We start from the raw sequence: 22,131 nt of genomic DNA on the forward strand, positions 1-22,131 counted from the left end.
TTTCCTCACATCTGTGCTGCCTTTCTTTGGTGATAGCAACAGGCTGTCAAAAGGATCCTGAATTTCGTGAATAACCAAACTCTATTGCTAACTCCAAATAGAACAAAAGTCTCCTTTATCAATCTCCTCATATGACTGCAAACCTTGGTATGGGGTATGCAATGAACAATCTGTTAAACAAGACAATGAAGGCGACTTTTGAGTAAGATTATTATCAACATTCTCTTATGTCACATGGTTAGCTGATGGAGAAGAACTTTTACAGCAAACATCATCCAACACACGAGCAATAGGATCATCAAAAATTTGAGAAGACTGTTGTGATGTATCCATTAAAATTGTATGACATCCTACTGGCTGTTCATCTTTTTCTTTAGAGATATTATGAAGATTCTGCCTTATAAACTGAAATGCTTCAAAACAAAAGGGTACAGAATCCTCTTGCATCATTAAATCATGTATTTCAGCTGCCACACCTTCATCTGTAATCTAACCTTCATCCTCAACATTAAAACTGAGAGATTGTTGATTTCCTACAGGCTGCTCTTTCGAAGATTTACTGTGCAATTTACCCTTCAAAAACTGAAATGGTTCAAAACAGAAAGGTAGGGAATCATCCTATATCGTTTGATCATATGTGCCAGCTTCCATGTCTTCATGTGCAACTTGACAATCAATGGCATTTGGGGGCTGGAAATCTTAATATGAGAAGTCTTGACCAAGGTTTTTATTGCCCTCAAGATGGTCCAAATCAAGACTTGTCGACAATTGATTTTTGATTGCATGAAAATTGTCTCTGATGAACTGAAATGAATCAAAACAAAAAGGCAGAGATCCTTCACTTACTTTAAAATTTGATGCACTTTCCTTGTCACTGTCATAGATGATATGCATCGTTTGATCACTGTACTCGAGCTGTTGAAAATGAACTTCCTCCTCTCACAAAGTAGCTGCTGGTTTGTCTACAAGATTAGCTTCTGTTTGGAGAACATAATCATCATCATACTAATCAAACTGAGACAAATCATCAGTATACAACACATAATCAAGCATACATGTCATATCAATATATCTCCCTTCTCCAAGATGATCAAGAAAACAATCATTATCAGATCTATGACAACTGGGATAAGAAAGAAAATGTTTTGGATCAGCAACTTGTTCTTCTTCAATCAGCAAGCCATGGGTTTGAGCATTATACTCATTCCTTGTGGTGATCCTTTGCATCATCTCTTCCACTGCACTTACCAAAATGTCAAGCTTTACCTCTAAAGATGTCAATTCCTCCGGATCTATGTTTTTCATCTCTTCTTCCTTCAACTTTTCCCTTCGAATCAGCAAATGAGCCTCTACATTTACTGCACTGTTCTACATCTCTTCAAGTGTTGCAAGGTTCCTTTCTCTCAGCTGAAACTCCATTTCTGGATCAAAGGCACCCGGATAGTGCAAGAGAGTAGATCTAGGAGGAGGTCTTATATCAACCGGCATTGAATAATAAACTTGATTAAATCTGGCAGAAAACTATTGTACTATCTCCCCTGGCAATCTTTTCAGCTAGTTATACTCTTCTATAATCAAGAAAGGGTTCTGTCTGATCATCCACCTGTTGAGGAAAGCTTTGACGAACTTCTAGAAATCTGAGATGCTCGCATCAGGCAGGGTTTTGAACCAACTCTTAACATTGCCTTGCAAAGAAAGAGCAAAAAGCCTAATACTAACATCTTCTTCATCAACTTCAAAAAGATCAAGAAAAGTCTCAACATTCTGCACATGTTGCTCAACGTTGACATTCTTACATTCACCTTCAAATCTTGGCAAATATAGGTAATAATTTGGAGGGAAAGCATGGAGAACAGAAGGTAAAACAAGAGGTTTATACCTATCCGGGACTATAAAAGGTGTAGGAGTATGTACAAGAGCTACAGGATCAGGTTTGTTTTATTTAGGCTCATCACACTGAAGAGAGTCATCATGAGATGTGGGAAAAGTAAGGAGGCCAGCATCAAAGGGAAACTCAGTATTTACACTTTTTGAATAGATCGAGTGAAGATTTTGATCACCTTTAACAAATTCTGAAAAACTTTTAGGACAGCTTCAAGAATAGCAAAGAAGTAATTTACAAGAAAGCAAAGTAGATCCTGAATACCATTCCACTTTGGATACCTGGACTTTGTGTAAGATCCTTCCATTTTCTCAGAGAAGATTTAGTCCTTCGGTGGAGTCTCTACATTGAGTTGGAGTCACTAGGTGAATGATTTCAGCCTTCTTATGTCTGATCGTTGTCCACCATCAACCATCATATCTAACTTGATACATGTACTGGGGTGATCGTTTAGATCAGATGTTCAGTTTATAAACTAGACCGGAGATTGACTGAAGTAGCTTTTATCTAATTGCGTTAATGCAAAGCAAAAGCATTTCGAAGGCTACTTGGCTAATCTTCAGGCTCTGTCTGTAGTTTATAAAACGAAGAACACTAGCAAACAAACAATTTCTTCCCCGGTACAGTCGTCACTATGTTAGAGCCTAGATTTGCCTCAGGCTGAAAAGGCAAGGTTCTAGGTCCACATCAAACCACGCTTAGCCTCGTAGCTAGCCCTACGAGGACAGGAGAGGGCTCTCTCTGGGTCAATCTCAGCAAAAAGTGTTTCAATGGGGCTTGAGATGACTTAAAATGGGAACTGATTTTAGGCTAGTAAATAAATATGAAAGAGGTAATTTATTGAATGACTAAATTTTCTGGGCTGTATGGGACAAAGGACAACATGAGCTGGGAAATTAAATCAAAGACACAGAGTATTTCGTGAGGCAAGATAGGCAGGAGGTTTAGCAATCAAATTTAAATAATATGGAGTGGAAAGACTATTGAGAGGTTGAAAAGGGCATAATAAATGAATCCTTTTCAAATAGAAGAAGAGACACAAAGCATGAATGCCTTCCCAAGGCAGAGCAGTAAACTGGATTCTACCTTTCTTACTTAAAAGCATTCAACTAGAAATGATTATGAATGAACTGTAAAAAATAAGATACATATGAAACAGAAAGAAGAAACATATGCTAAAACTCATACCACATGAATCTCATGAATCAGAGCTGCATCATTTTATTAATTTCCTGGCCAAACTGTACAGTGAAGCACTGAGTTTTTCTTCCACCCTTTTCCCAAAACTCAGACCCTTTACAAATGATTTGCAATACAATAAATAAACCTAGAGGTGGGAAAATAGATCGATGAAAATAGGGAGTTGTTTCAACTGAAATTATGAAGATAGAAAAAGAGCCATTCATCTGTTCTAAAGACAAAACAGTGTTCCACTTGAATTTCTCTGATGACCAATTAAAAGGCAAAAACTGTAGCGTGGATCCCATGAAATCGTGACTGAGGACAAAATAGGAAATCCGTTCCTATCTATCTGCTATGGTAGATATTCTTTGTTTTAATTTTGGCTTTCGGTCTTTGACTTTTCACCTTCCCTTTTCCGTTTGAATAAAAACCAATTTTTTATAATTAGCATCCTTTGCAACACTTGGGGCGCTTTCATTTGGATCATGTAATTGGATATTTCGTTAGGCAAGTTGCCAATGTCCAAGAGATTAAATCAAAAGACTAGAAAAGCATGCAAGGAATAGTAGAGCCATGGTTTAGACCCAGAAGCAGCCACAGTTGCAGGATTGAGAATATCTCTTGCCCTTTCCAAAAAAGGAGATTTTAGAAGGTTTGCTAAGATGCCAGGCAAAGCCAAAACATATGTTGTCGTAAGGACAGGTTGTGTTCCTGTTGGATTGATATTGTAAGGAATGTAAGGTTCAACCTTAGGAAGTGAAGCTCCCTCTCTGACAGTTGGTGCTAGCTTGAATGCATAATACTGCAATTTGACCTTCCTACGTCCTTCTGTGACCAATACTACCCACATGGTAACAAATGTAAAAACCCCCAACAACACAACCACATAAAGCACCCAGTTTACACCACTGCCTGAGAGCCTAGCCAACATCTTGTACAATGTATCTGAATAACCAGTCAATATTCCAACACATATAATCAATGATGTCCCATGGCCAAGTACTCAACAAAATGTGTTGAAACCTATGACTAGCAGCATATACTGAATATGGAAGAGAGTGCAATGCAATTGTCAATGCTTCCAAGATTGCAACTGCCAATGAAATCCACCAGATATATCCCTTAATTTTTTCATTCCCATCCAGCCCCTCTTTTCGCAGCTTAATCAAAGGTGGAATAAAATGGCAAAGCACCTACACAATAATAGATGCAAATATGTATGGACTAATACCCAACTGGAAAACAGAGAGCTTGAGCTCTGCAAACAAGTTACCAAGTTCATCAACAGACGCAGAAACAAACCAAGATAATCTTCAGGAATCAACAGCTAATCAAACCCTGACAGGAATAAAATAACCAACACGACTCACTCTAACCAAAACCACTGTTATAAATAATCTCTGTCGAGTTTCATTCTTAAAAAATGATTTTGTTGCATTGTTGATCTCCGACCCTAACCTCACTAACCCGAGATATTTATTCTTAAACTTCTTTTGTTTATTTCTCAGTGCCCCATCTACAATATTGTTGTACTGCGAGGAGTATGAAGGGGACTCAGTTCCACCTTTACACATATCTAGCGTGGCTAATGAATTAGAATCATGTTCCAGGTGATCGTCACTAGAACCTAAACACTTAACACATAAGAATTGTGGTGTGTATAAATTTGATTGGTTCTTGAGGTATTTGATTATCTGCCAACCCCATTTCATGGATAAAAACAAAGAACTTCCCCTCTGAGAGTAAATTTCTATTGATAATAGTTGGGAAAAATGAGTACGTAAAATCAGTCCTTTACCATTTGCAAAGTGTTGAACTACACTTGCTCCTCCTCCTAATCTCTGTAACTTGTGGAAGCGAACAAAAGACACTGCTGCATCCCTTCTTGGCCAAACCGAAGAAGTAGATGTTGTCTCCGCTGATCAGCTACGACTCGACACACCCCTGTTCATTGTGAATGCCTCCATTGTAATAAAAATTGGAGTAGCCTCTGAGTATCCTTCTCGCACTGTCATGTATATGTGACCCCCAAATATTATGAACATATCATGCCGCCTACTTGAAACGAGGAAAATCTGTGTTGTTGAGCGATTTGAGCGAGTTTTGACCGTTTTCGAGCCTCTGGTTGTATGCGCCACACGGTAGGCCAAATGCGTCGTGCCAAAGGAAAAATGCACTGTGGCAAACCACCCAATGCGTCGCGCATCCTATGTGCATCGCGCGCTTACCCAATGTGTTGTGCAGACTTGAACACAGTCTTGGTTTTTCAAAATGACAAAATCACCCTCTCACCACTTTGAGTCAGCTTTCAATCAACCTCTAGATGCAAATGGATGTTTCAAAACAATGAAAATATCTTATAGTGATGGATTTAATTTTTGTTTCTCACAAACCCACTCTGCAATGTTTTGGCTTGGCACTTTTTTCACAATTAATACAACTCTGTCTTTTTGTTTCCTCCTTGATTTTTGGCTTGAAATGATGTTTTCTTGGTTAATTTTTGCAGGGATGGTGGCATTAGACTTCGGCAAAGGATGACCGGAGTCCGCATTTGAAGTACTTCATGGCGGAAAACTTTAAAATGCATATTTATTAAAAAAAACAAATTTGACGATTTCGCATTATTGATGATGAAAATCTAAAATGAAAAATTATTGAACCTCCCTCTGGCCTGCTAGCATTATTGGGCACTTTGAGGACTAAATCAACTAAATCCTAGACCTAAAAATCTTATAATAACTCTTTGCTGACAAGAGGCCAAAACAGGACTATGAATGATTTCAAAATTGATTTTATGGATAGACCTGAGCCACCAGATACAAGGCATGAGGGGTAATGAGTGACAAGGCCCTTCCATCAGATTATGGCATGCCCCTAATGGAATGCAGATGAATGAAATGAATGAGACACCTAAAAATGAAATGCAGTGAGAGAAATGATCTCTGACAGAGGGATGACCAGACCGACTCTAACAGGTCCTAAAATCAATTTCAAATGAGTGACATAAATTTTGTTATAATTTTTTTCTATGAATATTAAGACTACAAAATTTTGAGTTTCAATGGGGAAAGATCACTAGCAAAGTTTGAGTTGATTTGGGAAAGATATATAAGTACATATGATCAAAATCTCATATTTTGGTTTACTTAATTTCATATATATATACCCTATGGAAGTTAGGGATTGTGAATGGTCTTGAAATATGTTTCAAACAAGTGATGTTGTAATTTACGCTATAACTTGTTTTTTGACACACTTCAGATGCTGAAATTATTAAGATATTTGGAGAGATCTCTATGTATAGTTGATAAAAAATTTAGACTTCTGTTCACTACAATTTTGAAGATATACCCTATGGAAGTTATGGTTTACAAATAATCTTGAAATTAGTTTCAATGGAGTGATCTTGGAATTTTTTGTACAACTTTATCCTAGAGAAGTTTAAAATTGTGAAATTTTATGGATATAAGTAGAGATATAAAAGTACTATAAGTAAAAAATTTAGAACTATATTTGAAAATTTGAACACATGACACACTATTTAATTTCACTCTAAGACCTTCTAAAAAACATTATTGAAGAAGAAGAATTTTCTTCGACTCAAAAAGCAACCAAATGTTTTGAAAAAATTAAAGAGGCTATGTGTATAACTCCCATCCTAGCCACACCTATCTTCACAAAAGCATTCATTATGGGGTGTGACGCCCCCGGGCCATGAAATTGGTGCAATTTTGATGTAAAAAGGAAGACCGCTTTCCTTTGAAAGCAGCCAACTTAAAGGAAAGAACATAATTATACCCATTTATGAAAAATAAATGTTGGAAATATTGCATCTAGTTAAGAAATGACATCCATACCTAGTAGGAAGACACTTCAAAGTAAAAATAGATCATGATAGTTTGAATTACTTCTTGGAACAAAGAATATTTTCATAAGAGCAACAAAAATGGGTTACAAATATGAGAGGTTAAAACTTTGAAATTATATACAAAAAGTAAAAACAAACATTGTGGTAGATGCATTCTCAAGGAAAGAGGAAGACTTTGAGGGTTTATTGTGCATTATTTCCATTCCACAATCTAATTTGGTGGAAGAAGAAAGGATATAATGGAAGAAATATGAAAAGGTATGTAATATTATTCAACAACTACAAGAGGACCTTGATGCAGTAGAAAACATTATATTAAGGAATGATTTGTTGTAGTACCAATATTGTTTATACTTATGTAAAAATTCTCAACCCAAAACAAAAGGACCTTCGGAATTACACATCTCTCCTATAGAAGTACATTCAAGGTTCTTAAGAACATACTATAGGATGAAGAAATAACGAAGGTATTAAAGTATATGTGTGAAATTTGATGGCTAAATGTGTGGTATGCCAACAAAATAAAGGAGAAAAAATCATTAATTCCTTAGTCGTACAAATCCAATGTTGGGAAGAAGTTCAATGGATTTTTACAATTTTACCCAAAGAAGGAATGAATGTAGTTATCATAGTGGTATATCAACTAAAAAAGTATGCCCATTTTATCTCTTTTTCTCATTCTTTCAAAGAAAGTAAAATGGTAGAAAAAATAAAAAATAAAAAAATCCAAAATATACATTGAATCCCAAAGATTATTGTAAGTGAGAGAAATCCAATTTACAATGGAATTTTTTGGACTAAATTATTTTCTTTTTTAGTACTCAATTGGCTGACAACTCATCTTACCATCCTCAATTCGAGGGAAAGCTAATAATATATAGACGGATATTACATTTCCTATTATGTGATAAATAAACACAACGGGTCAAGTGGTTTCCCTGGGTAGAATGAGCATGTACAACGCATATTTCTATATTTGTAACAACCCTTTTTGTTGCACCCCATGTAAATATGACTATATGAATTTGTTTATATAATTTATGTGAAAAAGAAATTTATAATTGTGTTGAAGGAGATGACACAGATTCATAGTTATGAGGAGGAGAGGTTTCTTGTCATGTGTTAAAATCAGGCCACACACACATAACTTATTTCCATTTACCTATCATCCTAATGAATTGAATGGCCTACACAAACATGTAGTAACATTTTGGTGTGGGAAGCCTGAGTGGAGGATAGTGCCCATACTATCCCATTCCATGTGGGACACGATGGAGAGAGGACGACTATATAGATGCAGAGGAATTCAACATGAAAGGGAGAAAAAAAAGAATAACACATAGAACGAAAAGTGAGAAGGCAAGGGGATGTGAAGAGAAGAGAAAAAAGGAAGGAGTATCAGAGAAGGAGTAGAGAACGAGACATAACTAGAAATAGAAAGCATGGAAAAGGAAGACACTCAAGAATTAATAATATAAGAGAATCCTTGAGCTCATGTTCTATAGTTGGGAATACATTCCATATGAATTTGTTGATGCTTGAACTATGTTCCTTTGTTTGATTGGCTAGTGGGAGGCTTAGTGGAAAGTTGAATCACTTAGTTCTTACTGAGTAAGCTAATAAACCACTAAGTGCTTGCTAAATAAGTAAATAAACCACTTATTGCTTATTGAATGGGATGATATTCCACATGGGTGCTTGTTGGAAGGCTTATAAATCACTAGATAGGTGATTTGAGCCAATGTGGTGCTTTCTAAAAAGAGTTATCAAACCACTTAGTGTTTGCTAAGGAATATCTTAAACCACTTAGTTCTTGCTAAGTAAGTTGATAAACCACTTGGATAATGGGCTATATACTTCTGCAATGCTTGCCTTGAAAATATAGCTGATAAACCACATATATAGTGTATTCAATCTTCTAGAACTAAGCAATACTCCAATTGAGCCTTGGGTGAATCCCTGTGATTAATATTAAAAAGAAAGAGAGTCACTATGGTTCTTACTATCAGAGATCAATTGATAAAGTATTTGGACAATGGACTCCTTCTCTTGATTGTTTGACTAAATCTTGGTGTGAAATTCCATTAGAAAAGTAACTCCTCAAACTCTGAATCTAACTCGGGGGTGGTTAGTTGCAAGAAAGATTGTAGTGTAGTTGGCCAATGGTTGGGTGGAGAGTTTAAGTCCCTCCTTCAATTGCCAACCATTTCAGGTTAAACAGATAAGTGCATTACTTGTATCCATTTGAACTATGGATGATTAAATCATTTGTTATGTCATTGGTTTAATTATGGTTCAACACCACTCATGAAAGGTAACGAATTCCCTACATACTCACGGAGGACAAATTTCCATCTATGTCTTTATGGTTATGTGGAACTTTTGGAACTATGTGATTGTTATTATGTTTTTGAACTATAGAGTTATTTATATGAATATGACTAGCTTCTTGAAGTCCCTCAATTAACATGTTATTAAAAGTGATCTCATTTATCTGATATGTTTATGAATCTAATCGCTTATTACCTTCATTGAGACTGTATACTACATCACATGATAAGGAGGTAACTCATGTGTTGCATGTTGATAGTCACTTATTTTTAGAGAAATGTGAGAATTTTATGGTTATGCACACCTGTTTATTGTTTTGATGTCTTGAGCGTCACAAAGTAAGCATGGTCTATGGTTTTCTTGTGCAATTTGGCTTTTGGAGCCATTTTTCTCTTTTTCTCAAGAACTGTTGTAAGTTAGGCATGTTGGTGCCATTGAATCTCTTATGGTCATGGCATAATACTTTTGAAGATCAATTTTTAGAACTTGGTTCTTGTCCTTGGAATTTGGTGTTCTTGGTGAATTCCCTTCCTTAAGGAATTATGATAAAATTCCTTGAATATCCCTCCTAACAAGTTTTTGGTAGAAATTTGAGTTTCATCGAGGACCACATGGGTTCTTGGTGGGATTTGTATCCAAGATAGATATCCTTTTCATCTTCCAAGAGTTATTTGCATCCAAATATGCGAGGGGGAATATATCAATTTGGCTCGCAAATCTATTTGGTAGTATGGGCATCTGACTGGACAAGACATGTACACATTTGAAATTAATCAAATTTAGATCAAACTAGATTTTGGGACTTTCCCAAATCATAATCTAAGATCCAAGATAAGGCCCAACAATTGAGGTTGATATGTGCAAGAAATAATTTTTTTTTTCAGGAAATGGAAAGTGTATCCAGGATCTGGAGTATCCAGTGGTAGCTGAATTGTGCACATATGAAAAACCCCATATAGGGTTGGGACTAGATTTCCATTGAGTTTGCATATGATCTAGGGAATCTTTGATCCGGGGGTGGCAAGTCATGCACACCCTTGTGGAGCCCTATGTGTCCACTAAGCCAAATTTTCCACAATGAAGACAAGTGATCCATGGATATGGGAGACCAAACCATGCCGACAGTAAACAATATTGTTTAGAAAATCTTCGACAAAAGTTTGGTTATGTGATTTTGCCGAAGATTTTCTAAACAATGTTATGGATCACAGAAGTCTAAATTCCTTAGTAAACAATATTGTGCACACTATATTTTCTTGGAACTAGATATAATGAAAAATGGTTGCATAACATGAAGGGCTTAGGCTTGGTGGAACCCAAGAGTTTGGGTTGAGATGGAAAGCACCACAGAGACCTAGTAATATCCATGTGGATTCCACATAGGGTCCACAAGTGGTGTGGGATGATTCATAGTGACATGATAGAGCCATGTGGTCTACATGTGTAAGTCCCTTATGGATGTGGCATAACATAATTGGTCAAATTTTGAATGGGCATAACATTTAATACAAGAGTCAAATTGAGATAAAATTTATATCATCTTCATAATAAAATGTAACCCCATGTTCATAATAGACCTTGAGGTTTGGGTTAAGTCATAAAATAACACCTCCCACGAACCATAACACTTTAATAGGGTGGGAATGAGAGTTACATAGTGGTATTAGAGCCCAAGTTCAACACTCAGACTAAATGTGCCTTAAACAAGAGAAGTTAGAAGCTTTGTTAAGAGCTACAAATAATAGTATTTAATTTGATGGATAATTTCTATATGCATATGTGTATTGATTTTATAATTATAACTGATAAGAGTGTTGGCATGAAAATTATTGATGTGTTATTTTGTTTTCTAACCTGTATACTGAATGAAGATTTGATTTTTAGCCATTTTTGTATCAAGCATGCTTGTGGAAACATAACAAAGTGATGAGGGAATATATCTAATTGTGTTTGATTTAACTAACATTCGTGTGTATGTGACAACACATAAGAAGACACTAAGGTACATCAAGGAAATAAAGGAATGAGCAATAAGATAGTGAAGTACAACACTAACATATCCCAACATAATTAGGAAAGGACTTAGTTGGGAAGAGGAAGGAGGAAGACTCTACTGATTGGATGGACACCCTTAGGAGCTTAAGAACTGAGCTAACAAGTTGTAAGTTAGATATTGAAAGTATTTTCAGAGCCCAAGATAGGAAAGAAAAAGTAAATGTAGTGATTTTGTAGAGCTTATTAGATCTACAAAGATATAATAAACACGAACTTGGTATCGGCTACCTAGGCAGGCACAAACCAAACAAATTCCATCCATGATGGGGAAGCATGGATTAGAGACTAATCGGGTAGAAGGTGTTAGCACCTAAATCTGCTTTAGGCTGAAGTAAGGCAAAAATTAGGGTAACCACAAACCACGCTCAGTCTAGTAGCTAGCCCTACCAGAGCAGGAGAGGGCTCTCTCCGAGTCACACTCAGTGAATAGATAATCGAAAACGGTCTGAGATGACTTACAATGCAATATTTACCTTAGGCTAGTAAGTGAATAGGGATTCGGGAAACAATTTTCATGAATGACCGAGCTTCTGGGATGTTATGGGACTAGCGCTCAGCAAGGAACAGAGAATTTAATACAAAGGCACAGATTATTCCGTGAGGCAAGGTAGGCGGAAAATGTAACAAGTTAGTTTGAGGTACCGCGGCATGAATAGATTGCTGAAGAAAGTGAAAAGGGCATAGTGACATGAATCCTTTTCAACAGAAGAATAACACTGAACATGAAATTTTCCCACAAGCAGAGCAATAAAATTGAATATTACCTAATCTCACTCAGAAAATTTCACTGGAAATGAACATGAATTGAATTATGAAACATAACTAAATACATATGAAAACATAAGAGACACATTTGCTACACTCACAACCACAATAATCTCATGAAACAGAGCCGCTGCCTTTCATTAATTATCTGTCAAAAATACACAGTGAAGAAACAAAGTTTCTTTCCCACAGTCTCCTAGAAGTTAAAATCCAACCAACCCTTTGCAAATAACTTGCATACAATATATAGAATGTGTAAGGAAGATATAGAACGCCCAAGGGTTGGGGAGTTACTCGAATCATTACAAAATGGAGATGGAGAGCCAACCATCAGCTACAGGTGCAGCGCTACAAACATGACATTTGGCTTGGGGTGACTGTTTGCCTTCCTTCACCACTTGGATAGAAGCCAATCTGGAGAAAAAACACTTTAAATGCTACCTTTGGTGCCAAAAAACCAAAGTGTAGATGAGCGGGCCCACTTGAAGAAGTCGCAAACCAAAATTTCGCAAAACGGAAGCAAATTGGCAATTTTTCCTCTGTGCGCCATGCCATTTTATCTGTGCGTTGCGCTACTTTGGGGCCTGTTTTGGGGCACTTGACGGTGTCCAAAATGTACCCAAGTGGGCTTGTTGCAAATCTTGTCTTGTCTACTTTCTAACCCCACTGGAATTTTTGAATTTTGTGCTCATTTGCCCCTCCAAATCTTTATTCTCCCAAGACTGATTTCTGTGTGTCAAAAAAGTGGCAGAGAGGCCATTTTTGGGTGTTTTTTGACCTTTAGGAGACTCAGATCTTGTCAAAATTTCTTGCCCAGACACCAGTAGTCGTGATTTTCCATGCTGAATCCAAAAATGCAAGCCATTCCTCATTTGGAGCTCTAGAATTTTAGGGTCGCGCCAGTGGCGCGACGCACAGGGAGAAAATCCCTGTTTTTTTCTCAAAAATTTCCATGTGACCAAAAATTCCCCAAATTTCTTGAAATTTGGGCTAGAGGTTCTCTATGGGGTGCCATGCTGAGCCAAGGAAGCCTCAGCCAAGATTCTAAGCCTATCTTTCTCTTTTGCCTCTTTTGCCCTCCTTGTTGCTTTCCTCAATTTTGCTTTTAAACTCTTTATTCGGGCCTTGGCGCTCATGTTTCGTGCCCTGTAATGAAATGCCATGTGTCTCAATAGAGCAAGGTCTTTGTCGGCCTTGTCTAGCAGCCTCTCCAAATGCATGTTGACCCTCTCAAGGTTGGCCTCCCTATCCTCATTGATTTCTTGCTCCAAAGATGTGAGCTCAACCCTTCTTCTTTGAGCAGCTTGGCGATGCTCTCGAATGTTTTGCAGCTCCATGATCACCTACTGGTCCTCAAGCTGCTTGCTTCTCTGCTCCAGGTACTTCATGTTCCACTTGGCCCTCTCCAAGTCAAGGGACAAGGCCTCAATCTCTGATTGTTGTTCCTGGATGACCTCTCTAAGCTCTGCATTTGTTGGCTGTATCGGTCTCATCATCGTGAAGGAGAATGAACTCGGTCTCTCATTCACCTGATGGCTCTCCTGAAGGACCCTCATCATGTGCTGGCTCCTTACCTTTGTTTTAGGAGAAAACGCAATCATTCTGCCTCTTTGATATGTATTGGTCACCTCAGTCCTAGGTGCCTTGGAACCTCATCATTCTTTCTTGATGACCCAACCTCCATTGACTATGCTGACATAGTTTGGTGCTGGCTTGGTGAAGTAGTTATATGCATGTTCAAAGCTGCCTCAATGAAAGTGTCCCATGTCATGTTATTTTGTCAACTGATGGAGAACCATAACCTTTATCAAGCTATGATTAAAGATACTTGGATAATGCACTTTTCCTTTCAATTTCACCTTTTTAGACATCTTGGTTAAGCTCCTATACAAGTAACTACTCAAATTGAGCGACTTGGTTACTGTAAAGTGCATGAGCAGCCTTATGTGATATTGATGCAACCTAGAAAATTTTCCCTCACATGTGAAGAATTTCATGACAACCTTCATTAATGGTGCATATATCTCCAAAAAATATCTGAATGGGAAAACATGTGAGTGAGTTTCTTTATATTATGATTTCAGTTAGGGTTTGTACTCTTCTAGGTCTAGGTTCATGTCTTTGAACCAATTTTCACCATGGTTTGGTATGCCTGTAGCTTGAGAGATGGAATCAACAGAAAACATGAAATCATTCCCTACAATGGTGATTTTGTCTTCCATCAAGGTGAGGGAAATATACATCTGAGATGCTCATGGTGAAAATTTTGTTATTGGCCTTTTTCTTGCCACATGTTCTTCATGGTGCTCAATGTTATCATGGTCCACCAATTCCTTTCCCTTCATCTCTTGTTTCTTGACTTTGAATTGTTCTTTCTCCATAGGTAGATGTTGTGCTTTAAGTTGACTGTTTTCTTGATCAAGGCATGAAATGATAAATTTGGCCCTTATCTAATTGTCCTTGACCTACATGATCTGAGAATACTTCTCTTTGATGACTTGTTATATGGATTTATGCTCATCTTGTGCCTCCAAGTCAACTAGGTCAAAATCATGCTCAATGAGCTCCTCATCATGCAAAGAAGCCTCATGATGTGATAGTGATCCCTGTTCTTGTTTGCTTTCGCCAACAGCTTCTCTAAGTGGATGTGCATCCTCTCGATCAAAATCTCTCAATCAGCCTCTATTTCCTGCTGAATAGGTGTCTTCTTGTGATCGTCTTTATGAAATTTGTTGCATTCAATCATAGGCATATAACCACCATATCACTCATAAAATTTGATAAACAAGTGATGTTATAGAGCCTACCTTGCAATTTGATGGGCTTCACAAGAAATTTGAGGCAAAATGGCACAATTTCAGGCCTTTTTTCCCTGTGCGTCGCGCTCTCTATGTGTGCCGCGCCAGTGTAAATTTACACTGGAAATTTCCTCCCAGTGCGCCGCGCTCCCTCTATGCGCCACGCTCTTTTCCATGTGACTTTTGGAGGCTTTCCCGGTGTCCAAATTGGGTGCAGGATAGCTCGTTGGAAAGGTCTTTGAGTCTAATTTCCAACCCAACTAGAATTTTTTAATTTGGAGTTCATTTGCCCTATCAAAAGTCAAATCTCCCAAGACTGGTCAAAATGTGCCCAGTGAGGCTGCCTCAAGGCAGAGTGCTGTTACAGTCAACTTTTGAATGCCTTCCTCAACTCCAAATTGAGCTCATGATAGCTCATTGGAAATATATTTGTGTCTAGTTATCATTTGACTCATCAAGCAAGTCATTTGGCCAACTTAGCTAGGAGAAAACTTGATTTTCCCAAGGTCACTTCAGAGGTGCATCAATTCTCCCGAGGCAATTGTATTTTTGACATTTCTCTAAAACCATGACACCTGTGTAAAACATGAAGGAGTTTTTTCTTCCTTGGCCTATTTTGGAAAAAAATCTCTCTCAGTTTTCCTAAATTCATCTTTGATTGCTCAGAAACATCATTTGAGTGAAACCTACCCCGATGTGTGGAACAAGGGATTTGTCGAAATGAAGCGAAATGAAGGGGATAGGGAGCTTCTAAATTCTTGAGGAAATTTTGGGAAGTAGGGAGGGATGTTAGGAAGTAGGGGAAAGTGGAACCTCTGAAATTGAGTGAGGGGAAGGGGTCCAAAAAGGAAAAACACAGGCCCAACCTAGAAAATTGCCAGGTTGTAGCAAGAAACTAGGGTTTGTGCGAAAATGAGGAATTTGGGGGATCTCAGTGATGGGAAGTGTTTGATAAGGTACTTTAAGGATAGGGGAAGGTGTATGAACATCAGGATACAATTTTTGCCTATGATTTGACCGTCCAAGAGAAATTTCCTTCAAAACCCTAGGAGAGGGAAATGACCTTACCTAGGCGCAACTGAAGCATGAACAAGGTGTAAAATGACCCATTGGAACCTGACATGACGATGACAACCCTCTGAATGATGGTAGACTCAGCTGAATAGTGACATAGACTGACATTTGGACAACTTTGGAAGGAGTGAAAGCAAACCCTAGACCTAATGCCTAGTGATCAAATTTTACTTGAAGACTCACTGAAATGACAAAATTTGACCTTGAAACCTTAAAACCACTTTGTAAGAGCATGTTTGATCACTAGAGGAAGGCTGCAAAGACTGACACTAACATAAGGTATCCAATCTAAGAAGAGGCATAGGTAGGAAAGTGAAGACACAATGAGAGGAGGAACTACACTCAACATTATAAATAGAAGAAGATACAATCATGAACAATTATCTAGTGTTTTAACTAGAAGACACCGCCATCAAAGTAGGAATGAGAACAATTTAATATCAGGGGAATTCAAGAAGGAAAAACCCCTTACCTTTAATGGATATTTTAAGAAGGATGAATAGGTATAATCTTGGCTATTGGGAATGTAGAAATACTTCTAGGTGCATGAATACCTTGAAAACATGAAGGCTAGAGTGGCCATTTTTAGCTTGAAGGGAAAGGTTGATATATGGTGGGAATAATTTAGAAATGTTAGGGAAATTAAAGAGAAAGAGTTATTTTGAACAAGCTTTGAAATATATTTCTTGGATAAGTACCTATCTAAGAGTTACTATGACATCAAGGTTAAAGAAATTCATGAGAATAAACTGAGGAAACTTATGGCTAATGCATACACTAATAGATTTTTGGAGTTGTTAAGGTATGTGCCATATATAAGAGATGTGAAAGTGAAAATTAAAAGGTACCTCATTGGACTACCATGAACTTACTAAGATAGAAATGAGTTTGATAAGTCAATAACGTTGGAGGACACCATCTGAAATTCTAAGTACTACTATGAACAATGCAACATAAATTTTAGTTCCAAGATGATTGTAAAGAAAGAGGTAGGACTAAATTTAAGAGAAAAGGGTAGAAATCCTAAGAACATCAACTAGGGGGAAGGGATGTGAAGTTCACCACTCTTGTCAAGGGTGAGTTTTAGCAAAAAATCAATATTTCCAGTAGATATTGGTCCTCTAAGCCAACAAGAGAAGAGGCTGATGGGTTCAGTAAAGGGCCCTTTTAATATTATACAAGTAGAAAATACCACTTGTGGAAAGGTTATCCTCAAAAGAAACAGAATGGCATGAGGTTTTATAATGTGAAAGAATCAGTAAAAGTGAATGATGTGGCTTAAAATGTGCCACGAAATTAGGTCACATTAGACAATAGGCAGGTTGAAACTCAAGCTTTAGTAATTAAAATGGAAGGTGGTTTTTAAGTAACTTTTTTCGATTTTGATTTACCCAGGTTCTAATTTCGTCTATGTCATCCTAGAGGTCAAAGAGAAGTGTTCTCTATAGAAGAGAACACATGAGAAGTTGTGCTTGGTTCAATTAGTCACAACAACCAAAAGGCGCGTGACAAACATGGTGGAATCATGCCTAGTGATGGAAAGAAACATCTACATGTCAGTGGATATCAACCCTTTACTGCTGGGATCATTTAATGTAGTAGCCAACATGGACTGAATATCAAACCATAAAACCAAAATTGACTATTATATGAAGTCACTGGATTATTTTAGTGACGAGGGAGAGAAAGTGACACTGCAAGGAATAAGGAATCAATAAGGAATCTTTTCACAGCTAAGCAAATACTAGTGCCGCAAGTGAAAAGATGCAGTAGGAAGGGGTGTGCCTTGTATGTGGTCCAAGTGTCCAATGAATCATAAAAACAATAGAGAAAAAATGGAAGAGAACCCAATGTTAAGGCATTTAAGTGATGTGTTTATAGAGGAAATACCAATATCATCATCCAGGAGAGAGATCAATTTTTCCATCGAATTATTGCCAAGATCAATACGAGTATCGAAATCAACATATTGCATGAGTACACCAAAGTTAGTGGAGTGAAAACTACAGTTGAAAGAAATGTTGGAAAAAGGTTATATTAGACCTATTATGTTTCCCTAGGGAGCCCTAGTGTTATTCGTGAAGAAAAAGGATGGCATGATGCAGTTGTGCATTGATTACCAATAGCTAAATAAATCCACGGTGAAGAATAAGCACCCACTGCATAGATTTGATGACTTGTTTGATTAGTTGAGAGGGGATACAATATTCTCAAAAATAGATTTAAGTTTTGGTTATCATCAAGTTCAATTTAAGAATTAATAAATCCACAAGACAAACTTCAAAACCAAATATGGATACTATGATTTTGTGGTGGTTCCATTTGGGCTCACAAATGCAACCACATTTATGTGTCTGATGAACAATGTCCTTAGTCCATATTTGGATAATTTTGTGTTGGTATTTGTAGATGACAACCTATTCTACTCAGAAACCAGACAAGAGCATGAATAACATTTGAAATCAGTATTGCAATCAATCACAGAACACAATCTCTATGTCAAGCTCAACAAATGTGATTTCTTCCAATCACAAGTTTGGTACTTGGGACATATTGTTTACAAGGGAGGAGTGGTAATGGATCCTGAGAAGATCAAGGTTGTCATGGGGTGGCCTACTCCCCGAAATGTTGCAAAATTATATCTTTCATGGTATTGATTGGATATTACCAAAGGTTCATTTGATATTTTTCAAAGATTGGGCATCCAATCACAACCCTATAAAGGAAAGGAGTTAAATTCTAATGGACATCAAAGTGCATAGGAAATTTTGAATAACTCAAACACCAGCTCATGCATGAAACTATCTTGAGAATAACTAATACAGAAAAGTATTTTATGGTTTGCACAAATGTTTGTAAATAAGTTCTCGATGGAGTCCTAATGCAATACAGACATGTGATTTATTAAGAATCATGAAAATTAAATGAGCATGAGAGGAATTATGGAAACCATGACTTGGAGCTTGCAACAATAGTGCATGAACTAAAGATGTAGATACATTACTTTCTTTGAAGGAAATTTATGCCAATGTCAGATCAATGATGGTTGAGGTACTCTTTTGACTAACCCAAGTTAAATGCAAGACAAGCCAGATGGCTAGCCTTGATTAGTGAGTATGACTTTGAAATAAAGTACATTAAGGGAAAAGAGAACAAGGTGGTAGATGCACTTAGTAGAATTCTAGAAGTGGTTCACTTGTCAACCATAAGTACTTGTGAATTTGATATCAAATAAAGGATCAAAGAGGAATTATTTCATGGTGAGAATTACCAACATGTGAAGGAGCATTTGCAACATGAGACAGAAGGATCATTGAGAAATAATTACTCACTCACCTAATATGGTGTGTTGAAGTTCAAGGATAAATGTATGTGCCTTGCATGTGTGACTTGAAGAAGCTCATCATGAATGAGTTTCAAAAAGGACTTTACTTAGCTCATCCAGATTATCAAAAAATGATAATAGTTGTATGTTTTTGTGATGTCATGAGCTTCACAAAGTAAGCATGGTATGTGGTTTTACTATTAAATATGGCCTTTGCAGTCATTTATATCTTTTGCTCAAGATTTGATGTAACTTATACATGTTGATTCCATTGAATCTCATATGGCCATGACATAACAATTTTGAAGGTCAATTTTCAGAACTTGGTTCTTGTCCCTCGAATTTGGTGTTCTAGGTGAATTCCCTTCCTTAAGGAATTATGATAAAATTCCTTGAATATCCCTCCTAACACATTTTTGGTAGAAATCCAAGTCTCCTCTGAGACCATATGGTCTCTTAGTGGGATGTGTATCCATTATGGATACCTTTTTCATATTCCAAGAGTTGTTTTCATCTAGATATGCGAGGGGGTAGATATCTAATTGACTTGCAAATGCATCTGGTAATTTGGGCATTTGACTAGATGTGGCATGTACACATTTGAAATTAACAAGATTTAGATAAAAACAAGTTTTTTGACCTACCCAATTCATAACTAAAGATCCAAGATAGGGCCCGATAATGAAGGTTTATATGTGTAAGCCTACATATTTGTTTTTCTCAGAAAATGGGAAGTGTAGTGGAATTGTGCACATGTGAAAAGCCTCAGATAGGGTCGGTACCATTTTTCCATTGAACTAGCATATGATCTAAGGAATATGGGATCTAGGGGTGGAAAGTCGTGCACATCCTTGTGGAGCCCCAGATGTCTGCTAAGCTGAATTTTCCATAATACATACAAGTGATCTAGGGATCTAAGAGACCAAAGTACGCTGACAGTAGATAACAGTGTGCACACCATATTCCCTTGGAACTAGATATAACACAAAATGGTCACATAACATGAAGGGGTTGGGCTTGGAGGGACCCGTGATTTTGGGTTGAGGTAGATAGTGCCGCAGAGACCTAGTAATGGCCACGTGGATACCACGTAGGGTCCACAAGTGATGAGTGACTATTTTTGGTGACATGTCAAAGCCATGTGGGTCACATGTGGATGCCACATGGAATTACCTTGTTGATGTGCCATAATATAATTGGTTAAAATTCAAATGGGCATAAATTTCAATCTAGGATTCAATTGAGATAAAATTCATATCGTCGGAAAGCTCTCAACGAGTTGAAATGATGGGAGTATTAGTTTTGAGTTTCAATGTAGTTGGAAAAGAGATTTTTTGTAACCCCATATTCATAATAGACCTTAAGGGTTGCATTGAGTCAAAAATTTAAACCTTCCATAGCCTAGAGCACTTTAATGGGGTGAGAGGGAGTGTTACATAATGGTATTAGAGTCCAAATTCAACACTCATACTGAATGGGCCTTAAACACGAGAAGTTAGAAGCTCTATTAAGAGTTACAGAGAATAGTATTAAATTTGATGGATAATTACTATATACATATGCGTACTGACTTTAGAATTATAGTTGATAATAGCGTTGGCATGAAACATCGTTGATGTGTTATTTTGTTTTCTAACCAACATACCAAATTAATATTTGATGTTTTAGCTAGTTTTATATCAAGCATGCTTGTGGAAAACATATCAAGTTGATGAGTGAATATATATGATTGTGTTTTCTTAAAATAATAGTCATTTCTATGTGAGAACACATAAGAAGACACTAAGGTAAATGAAGGAAATAAACGAATGAGTATCATAATGGTGCTATACATCACCAAAAAATCCCAACATAATTAGGAAGAGGACTTAGTTTGGAAGAGGAAAGAGGAAGGTTGAATTGATTGGATGGACACCCTTAAGAGCTTAAGAATTGAGTTGAGAATTTGTAAGTTAGATAACGAAAGTATTTTCAAAGCCCAAGATAGGCAAGCAAAAGTAAGTGCACTGATTTTGTAGTGCTTATGAAATCTGCAAAGATAGAAGCAACATGAACTTTGTGCCAACTACCTAGGCAAGCACAAATCCAAGAAAAGCACATCTAATATAGGGAAGCATGGATTAGAGACTAATTAGGTAGAAGGTAGCCAATTTAAGAAGAGGCATAGGAAGTAAAATGAAGACACAGTGAGAGGAGGAACTCCACTCAACAATCTAAAGAGAAGAACATAAAATCATGAACAATTATCTAGTGTTGCAACTATGAGATGCCATCGATAGAGAAGGAATGAAAAGAACTTAAGAAGGATGAAGAGGTAGAAGCTTGGTTATTGGGAATGAAGAAATACTTCAGAGTGCATGACTACTATGAAAAACATGAAGGCTAGAGTGGTCATTTTTAGCTTGAAGGGAAAGGTTGATATATGGTGGGAATACTTGAGAAATTTCAAGGACATTAGAGAGAAAGAGTTGTCTCGAAGAAGGTTTGAAAGATATTTCTGGGAGAAGTACTTATCTAAGAGGTACTATGATAGCAAGGTTAAAGAATTTCATGAGCATAAATAGGGGAAACTTATGGATGATGAGTACATTAATAGATTTTTGGAGTAAGGTATGTGTCATATATCAGAGATGATAAAGTGAAAATTCAAAGGCACCTTAGTGGGATACCACAAGATTACTCAGAAAAAAGTGAGTTTAATGAGACAAAAACATTGGAGGACACCATCTGAAATGATAATTATTATTATGAACAGTCCAAACATAATGTCGAGTCCTGAAATGATTAGAAAGCAAGAGGTAGGACTAGATTTATGGGAAAAGAGTAGAAATACTTAGGACATCAGCTAGGG

The 22,131-nt window shown here is 37.1% G+C and overlaps 1 pseudogene; it reads right to left on the minus strand.

The window, feature by feature from the left end:
• Positions 1 to 3,437: 3,437 nt before the first annotated feature.
• Positions 3,438 to 22,131, minus strand: part of LOC149263664 (preprotein translocase subunit SCY2, chloroplastic-like) — a 101,896-nt pseudogene continuing 83,202 nt past the window's right edge.

The sequence above is a fragment of the Pinus tabuliformis genome, chromosome 6 (assembly GCF_031772625.1).
Source record: "Pinus tabuliformis cultivar Carrire ecotype Pingquan chromosome 6, CPIR1, whole genome shotgun sequence".
NCBI lineage: Eukaryota > Viridiplantae > Streptophyta > Pinopsida > Pinales > Pinaceae > Pinus > Pinus tabuliformis.